This window comes from Equus quagga, chromosome 17, assembly GCF_021613505.1.
Source record: "Equus quagga isolate Etosha38 chromosome 17, UCLA_HA_Equagga_1.0, whole genome shotgun sequence".
Classification (NCBI taxonomy): Eukaryota; Metazoa; Chordata; class Mammalia; order Perissodactyla; family Equidae; genus Equus; species Equus quagga.
In genome coordinates, this window is record NC_060283.1 from 13,097,682 (window position 1) to 13,107,068 (window position 9,387).

General features: G+C 37.2%; 1 pseudogene; it reads left to right on the forward strand.

Annotated features, from left to right (window-relative positions):
• Positions 1-1,173: 1,173 nt before the first annotated feature.
• On the forward strand, positions 1,174-2,142 carry LOC124229055 (olfactory receptor 5A1-like; annotated as a pseudogene).
• Positions 2,143-9,387: the final 7,245 nt, after the last annotated feature.

Sequence of the window (9,387 nt, forward strand, 5' to 3'; positions counted from 1 at the left end):
TTAATGTCCCAGTCTTTCTCCAAAGAAATCTCCAAGACTTCTACTCTTCCCTTTACACAACTCCCAGGCTGTACCTGACACCTATTTTCTACCTTTCATGAATTCCCATGATTTCCTTTCTAGTTTGAGTTCATTTGACTATAAACGGCTTTGTGTTTGGAGATGTTCTGTGACCACCTGGAGAGAATGATCCCTATTGCATTTGAAGAGAGCATACAGTGTCTGATGCAAAACTATTATTTTGATTTTTTACCATTTGACCTGAAGACTGAATGCTTGCCTACTCTGGACTGGCTTCAATGGGAAAAAGAGAAAAAAAAATTCCAAAAATCATTCCTCAGATTGCTAATCCCCATGTCCATTGCCTAAGCATCCTAACCCTTACATTAGTTCAAGTCACTCTTCCTTGTCAGAAGTCTTTAACCTGGGAATCAGGTTTATTCAAACTCATAAATATCTCTGATTTATGGAAAGAAAAATCTGTCCGTGCAAGGAAGGGAACATAGTGGCTCTTTCAACTTTGTCTTATCTAACTTCTTAGGAGCCTTCCTAGAGTCATTAAGTTGGTTAAGGAACATCCATTTCCAAGCTGCTCCTTGGAGTATGATTCTTCACAATACACAACAATATTATTCTTATATCTTCCCAGGCTTTATGAAAACAGAGATTTGTCCACTCTCCCTGACTACTGATTGATTGAATATTAGTACTCGAGATTTTAAAGAGCACCTACTTCAACATCCTCATTTGATATATGAGGCCCAGCATGATTCAGGGGCTTCTCCAAGCACTGAATTAATATTAGAGCCATGACTAAGCAGAATCATTCTATTTCATCATATAGAGAGACGATAGTTATCTTAATTAGGTCCATTTCCAATTCTCATGTATGTGTAAAATCTGGAATGGAAAAAAGTGAATTTAAGACATCGTAGGGGATAAGGTACTAATGATGCCCATTTACTGTCTTTTGTTCCCAAAGAGAGAGTGACAGTATGTACCCAAGATGATTTCTCAGTTAAAGTTGGTAATTATCATGGAAGGCACAGATTAACTCAACATTGATGATTTAAGTTGAATATTTAGTCAGCTGCATGACTGAAAAACTAAAGCATATTTCTTTGTGTTTTTTGAGAATGAAACCATTTCCTTCTCTCATTTTTTTCTCAGCAGATGTCACCAAGCAGGTCCATGGAAGGGAATAGAAATCAAACCTCTGTGGCCATGTTTGTTCTCCTGGGACTCTCAGATGAAAAAGAGCTGCAGCTTATACTCTTCCCAATATTCCTAGTGATCTACCTTGTGACTCTCATCTGGAACCTGCGTCTCATCATCCTAATCAGGATGGACTCCCACCTGCACACACCTATGTACTTTTTTCTCAGTTTCCTGTCATTTATAGACATCTGCTATTCTTCTTCCACCAGCCCAAGGATGCTTTGAGACTTCTTAAAAGATGAAAAGATGATTTCCTTCATTGCCTGTGCCACTCAGTACTTTGTTTGGTCCTGGATGGGTCAGGCTGTGTGCTGCCTCTTGGCCTCCATGGCCTGTGACAGACATATTGCTATCAGTAGGCCTCAGCAGTACTCAGCCATCATCGCTCCTGGCCTCTGTCAGAATATGGTTGTTGGAGCCTATGGGAGTGCTTTTATTGGTAGCTTAGTTCAAACAGTCCCTTGTTTTCATCTCTACTACTGTGGGCCAAATGTCATTCAACATTTCTTCTGTGACATAACCCATATCATTTCCTTGTCTTTCTCTAATCCCTTCATCAGCTAATGATTCTTTTTCTGGTAGCTTTTTTTTATTGGATTTGGTTCTTTCCTTGTGATCCTCTTACCCTACAGTTTCACTGCAGCTTCCATCCTGAAAATATCCTCCATCAAAGATGGTGCCAAGGCCTTCAATACCTGTATCTCCCACCTGGCAGTTGTGACACTATTTTATGGCACAGGCCCCTCAGTGTACCTGCATCCTAGCTCTAGCCACTCCAGGAAGAAGGACAAAGTGCTGTCTGTGTTCTATCTTATCCTCATCCACATGTTAAACCCTCTTATCTATAGCCTGAGGAAAAAGGAGATCAAAGAGGCCTTCAAGAGGGTCATAAAGAGACTAAAACATTTACCTCAGTATGAATAATATTTGAGCAGGTTTTATTTCTTTATAAGGAAGATGGGGTAAGAACATGTAGGAAATCTTTTGTAGGTCACAAGAAGAGATATGTAGAGAAAAGAAGTGAAAACCTGATTCCTTGATTCCTGGTGCCATTACATTTAGCTGCCACCACCAAGTGATCTGTCTGAGGCAGTGTCACCACCATTGAATCCAGTTTAAAAAGTGTGTTTTCATGATTAGACCCAGGTAGATAAAACCTTATGTTTTGAGAACAGAGTTTCTGGCAGGTATTATATCTAGAGAAATGATAAGGCCCTAGGAAGCCGCACAGATGGTTCTCTCCTCATCTGTTTTTTATTGCTTTTATTTATTTTTAACTGTTGTGTTTATTTATATTACAAAGAAATTTAAAAAATAATTTAAAAATTAAATATGTAAGAAATAAAAATAGTTTTTAAATAAACACCCTATAACTTTAATCTCAAAATGACAGAGGCAGTGAGTTTGACATAGAGACAGAGAGTTAGAGTGATGGAGAGGGAGAGGAGAGGAGTGGAGAGGAGAGGAGAGGAGATGAGAGGAGAGGAGAGGGAGAAAGGGATTGATCTGGGTTTATTCCTGAATGCCTGTTCCCTCCATCTTACTCCTCTAACCTCCTTGTGAAGTGAATTGTGAAAAAGAATGAGAGAAAGGGATGATAGAAAGAACGGGCACTTTTAAGGTCGAGAGTTGGGGAGACTCTCAGAGGCTAGAAAGAAGTGAAAGCTATCAATTTCTGGACATAGGTGGTCTGAAGCATGCTCCGTGGTAGCTTCCCAGAGACCATGCAAGACTCAGAAATGAAAGCTGCATGGTTTGTCTAGGGAGGCAGGGTCCAAGTCCCAGAGATCTGAGCATCCCAGAGATTCTATGGCCTTAATTTTGACCAGGGAGCAGCAGAGACACCAGACTTGGGGCTACCATGGAAACTCAGAGTCCAACCAAGAGAATTTAAATAAAATTTTTAAAAAAGACATTATTTTCAGACAAGAGTTTATGCACTATGTTTCATACATATTACGTTAGTATTTATATAACAGTTTACACTTCATATAGTTACATTGTATACAAGTGATTTATTTCCATTTCCGTGTGAAATTGGCAGGTGAGATATTATCCTCATTTTCGAGAGAGAACTGTTGGGCATATTGAGGTACACGATGTTCTTCCCAGTGTAGCAGCAATCCATCTTAAATCTCATAAAGTGTGATTTGTGGAATGTAAATGGTTCTTACTGACCAGAAACATGTCCCCCATTGCTCAGCTAATGGAGGAGCCCAAATTCTATACTTTTGGTGTTACTTCTTTAAAACGATATTAAGAATCTGTTCAACTTAAAAGATTAAATTATTATAGTTGCTATCAGGGGGGATTATATAACTACCAACCTATTAGCAAGAGTTAAATCAAATAAACTTATTTCCCATTCATCTCTTTCTCCCGAGAAGTAAGACTGTTTAAAGTAGAGCAAACCAAGAATGAGACGTTCCTAAAACATCTCTGTATCCCTAGCAATGGCAGGGTAGAAGAGCTCATTTAAAAAAAAAAAATGAAAAAAATAAGAAACAGTGGTTGTGGGAATGATCTTAAGTAGATATTTTTGATGAAAGATTAGTAGCACAGCATATGTTGGAAAGAACTCCAATTCAGAACACATAAATTGCACCTACAATTAATAGAAGGCATGATATGTACTGCACTCTCTGAAGTCCTTTCTAAGTATTATCTAATTTGATTCTACGAAGAGCTATTCTATGAAGTAGCTACTACTATCAGCCTCATTTAATAGGTGATAATACTGAGGCTTGAAGAGGTTAATTTGCTCCAGGTCACACAACCAGCAAATGGAAAGCTGGCATTCAACCCGTATTGGCTGTTACCAATGCCCACGATTGTAACCATGATAAGCCATGGCCCTGTCATGAATTGGTTTTATTGTATTCCTTACTGCCTCGATTTCCTCACTTATGCGTAGGAAATCATGCCATGTCTGCCTCACCGGACTGCTGTGATAATTGATTCAGGCCAGGGAGTTGTGAAAGTGCATGTACGTAAATATCTAAAATAAAGTGCTTTGTAAACAGGGAAGTGTCCACATATCTAATTTATTGTTGTCAGGCTATATTACTAGACAAGTGTGTCATATTGGGCAAATCTCTTAGATCCACTGGCTTCAGATTCTCACCTGGAAATTGGTGATATTAGACTAGATGATCCCTAAGTCCTTTGCAGCTCTGATGACCCCAAGTTTGTTAAAAGAAAAACTATAATCAGGAGATCATAATAGGACCGTGGGGAAGTGGGGAATGAATCAGAAAGGACATGGCAAAGTGGGGCATGAAATTAGCAGGGACAAAAACTCCATGACAACCGTGACTCCAGAGAGCAAGTACCTGGAGAGTTTTCTCCCTGTAATTGTCTTTTCTCCTTTCACCTCTGCCCTAACGACACATTTAAGAGGATCCTCAGTCATGGGCATCTCTCTGGCTGTGAGCGGACAGTGGTTTCATGGACAAAAGTTCTGGTCTTTGAGTGCAGTAGGTCTCACCTGGAAAATTTAGGGAGGGGAGAGAAACACACAATTTCAACCTTTGACAAGCACTCTGTTTTCCTCGGTGATCTGGGTCAAGGTGAGAGGGCCAGATTTACAGAGAACAGTAGATTCCGTGCTATCTCAATATCTGTGTGAATCTTCCAGTAGGACCTATGTGGAACAAGGTTTATGTTCCTCAGTCTCTCCCATCCTTTGACTCTTGTCATCCCTCGTTTTCACCTTCTCTACTTAGGGCTCTTTTGGGGTTCTCTTTCTCTGACCGTCAGTGGGAAGATTAATCTCTAACCTAAAATATCGGGTATTTTTCTGGGGTCAGGGGCAGATGTTGAGTTCTAGTTCTGTAACTTCCTAAGGACATGATGCTGACCTGGTGCTACCTTCTGTTTTTCACCTGTAAAACAGGGATAATAGGGTCCTCCAGACTCAAATGAAATAATATCTGTAAGACTTGAACGCTGTAGAAGTTAATAATTTGGTGCTGAATCCAAAATAATAATTTGCTGAATTTGGGGTGAATTAACTAAAATCAAAACATGTTTGTCTATGTTTCCTGATTTTATCCATCTCAAGAACCCATTTAATTTACTATTTTCCTTGAGGATTCTGTTTTAAAACAACAACAGTTAAATTGACTTCCATTTCAATATATAGCTTTGATTCATAATTTCTGATTAGCAAAAGCCAAGCTGGTCACTTCATAATGATATGACAAAGTTCTTTTGTACAATTGTATTGGCCTTTGAAATACTTAAAATAGCTCTCCCCTGTAGTCTTTGGAGACCCTGGGGGTCTGGCGATGCTAGTGTGGGTGACACAGATGTCAGAGATGCCCCACTCCGAGCACAGCTATTATTGGTCTAGCTGTCCCTTTTAACTTTCTTTTATTTGTATTCTTCTTCTTCATTCAGCAACATCCTGACTTTTAAATTGGTTTTGTACTCTGTGCAACCTGGCAAACTGGCCATGTTCTAAGTAGATCAGAATTGGAAAGAGTTTTGGTTTTTTTTTTTCAGATTGGCACCTGAGCTAACAACTGTTGCCAATCTTTTTTTTTTTCTTTCTTTCTGCTTTATCTCCCCAAATCCCCCCGGTACATAGTTGTATATCTTAGTTGCAGGTCCTTCTAGTTGTGGCATGTGGGACAGTGCCTCAACGTGGCCTGACAAGCACTGCTCATCCGCACCCGGGATCCAAACCGGCGAAACCCTGGGCCACTGGAGTGGAGTGCTGGAACTTAACCACTCGGATACCGGGCCAGGCCCTGGAAATAGTTCTGATTAGCTAGATCCACATATTAAAATCTCCAACAAAATTTACATTAATCACCTTTCTTTCTCCAAACTGTCTTGGGAGGTGGCTAACACATGCAAAAAATTAATTAAGAGAGTGAGTATATTCAGAATTTTTTCCTTTTCCTCTAGCTTACCAAATTTTAATAACATAAATTTTCTCATGAACAAGCAAAACAAACCACAACTCTTCACTCCTTTCTGGGAATGATGAGGCATGTAGAATACATTTAGTTATGGCTGCTTCAGTTACCAGAATGTAGTAAGAATGTGAAGAATTTTACTGTAACTAATTGATCAAAGGCTTGACTTATTTTCCCTGAATCGATCAGCTATGTTGGCATTTCCAGGGATGTAATGCATGCAAGTTTATATTTTGAAAATATCTTCATCGAATTTAATTCATCCTGGATAAAACATATGATAAATTATTTTGGCAGCAGTCTATTCTAAGAGTAAACAGAAAGATTTCAACATTCATAAAACCATAAATGAAATGGAATAAAATAAGATTATTTTTTTAGTTCCACATCCAACACTGGGTGAGAGAACCATTTATTAACATATTCAGTATGTTTATTGTTATGTAAATATTAGTATATGAGATATTTATCATGAAATAGGAAAACATCTCCACTAGTCCATGTACTGTATATAGTGAGTATCCTCGTCTCAAGAGGACATGGTGATAGTGGAACATAAAAAATGGCATCATGAGTTTGCAATCCAACTAAGTGGGAGACGACAGAGTCATACAAGAAAGGAATAAATGCAATCGTCTACTGATAATGTTCTTGACACTAGGCTTAGAGACCACCTAATTTAAGAAATAACTTTATGAAGAACTCTTTGATTCTTCAATATTAATTCTTCCTTACATTTTCATTCACAGAGAGAAATGATAATGGGAATGACAATTGCTAACACTTATTGAGCCCTAACTGTTTTAGGCCCTTTATGTCATTTAATATCTGCAACAACTCTATAAGGTAGTATTATTAGCCCCATTTATAGATGAGACAACTGAGGCACAGAGAGGTTAATAACTAGGTAAGTGTCACACAGACAGTAGGTAAAAGTCAGGAGAGTCTAAATGTCTACTCTGTCATTCTCTCTCTGTCATTCTCTCTCTCCATCATTTTCTCTCTCCCTCTCCCACCCCCTTTAAGTGCTAATTATTGTGGATTAAGGATTTCTATAACAATAATTTTTGCTACTATAAACATGGGAGTTGTAGAAATTGAAAAAATACAGATAAATATGAAGAAGAAAATCAAAGTCATACCACTCATTACTTTTGGCAATTGTAATTGGTTCATATAGTATATATGTGTGTGTGTGAGAGAGAGAGAGGGAGAAAGATATTGATTATAGAAAGCACATTTTTTTCCTCCAAAAAGGTAGAACAATTCTGTGCAAATATGAGCAGTATATGTGAGTGCCTATCCCATATTGATTTATGCTTTTTATATTAAAGGCCTTACCATATCGACTTTTTCATATTTTGTGGCTATTTTTCCGAGTTAATCAATTTTATTTCAAAAGCATTTTATAAAAGTGGGTTTTTCAGCCATCATCAAGTTTAACATTTTTTCTCTGATAGTTTCTGTCTGGGTGTTATATTTCAGAAATTTATTTTCCATCCCAAGATTATGCAAATGCATATATATTTATTCCTCTATTGCTTTTTATTTGTAGTGAGCCAAGTTTCATAAACCATTTAGAGCAAAGTTTATCCTTTTTCTATCTAAGTACTAACTTTCTCATATATTAAATTCTTACCAATATTTAAATTTACTTTTTAAATTTCTATTTGTTCTTTTGACATATCTGTTTTAGCAAGAATAATGAATTAAGGTTTGTAATACTTTTTAGTATATGAAAGTCCAAGCCCTTTCTAATTATTAATCTTTTTCAAAATTTTCTTGGCCGTTATTATTGATTTATTCTTTCATCCCAAAGAAGGTCATTTTGAGTACGGAGTATAGACAATAGGTGTTGTCTGTTATGAATCTGGTTGTGTGCACTAACACGCTGACTGTAGCAACAAATTTATGAAATACATCTTTGTTTTATTCAGGAATTGAAATATTTCTTGGACTTTTTCTTGACAACAGCACTCATCATAGCTTGATGCTGGTTGTCAGTTGGCCCGAACGTACTCGAAATCAAGCAAACTAAATAGAAAATCATTTACGTGGTTTGTGTCTTCATGGACCCCGGTGGTTTGACTTGTCTGGGCACCAGGTCTGGATCCACACATGCCCAGAGGTAATAAAACCTGACTACCTACAGGGCTGACAATGTCTCCAGAGTTTCCCCAAATTAACCCATGAAACTCTAGCACACCTGGCATTCCTACTCATTGTACAACTGTCATTCCTGGTTACCTGCAAGCAATCAATGATAGTAATAGCCAACATCAAGTGAAGAATTTAATATGTACCAAATTGTGTGCTCAACATTGGCATTAACTTCCTCATATAACCCTCCCATTAACTTTAAAGCCCAGGAGGTCTTGTTGTCCTCACTTTCTTATGAGTAAACCACACTTAGTGTGATTAACCCGCTGGGACAAATTCATAAAGTGAGAGGGTATCAGAACTAAAACTCTTTTTTTCCAGTTTTATTAAGATATAATTGACATACAATATTGAATAAGTATAATGTGTGTAACATAGTGATTATATATATGTACATAGTGCAAAATGATTACCACAGTAAGATTAGCTAGCATCCTTCACCTCACATAGTTACAATTCTTTTCCTTGTGATGAGAACTTTTAAGATCTACTCTTTTAGTAACTTTCAAATGTCTAATGTAGTATTGTTAACTATACTCATCACGTTGTACATTACAGTTACAGAATTTATCTTATAACTGGAAATTTTTACCTTTTGACCACCATCACCCAATTCCTCCATGCCCCTCCCTAGCCTCTGGCAACCACACATCTGATCTCTGTTTCTATGAGGTTTTTCTTATTCCAGTGGCTTTGAGAAATATGGACATTTTAGCAATACTAATTTTTCCAATAATAAACATGGGATATCTTTACATTTATTTGTGTCTTCTTCAATTTCTTTCATCTATGTCTTACAGTGTTCAGTGGGATATCTTTCACTTCTTTGGTTAAATCTGTTCCAAAGTATTTTATTATTTTTGATGCTATTATAAATGGGATTTTTTTCTTTCTTTCTTTTTCAGATAATTTATTATTACTGTATAGAAATGCTATAAATTTTTGCATGTCCAGTTTGTATCCTGCAACTTTACTAAATTCATTGATTAGATCTAACAGCTTCTTTGGTGAAGTTTCAGAACTTTCTATGTATAAAATTGTGTCATCTGCAAATAGGCACAATTTCAATTCTTTCTTTTGGATT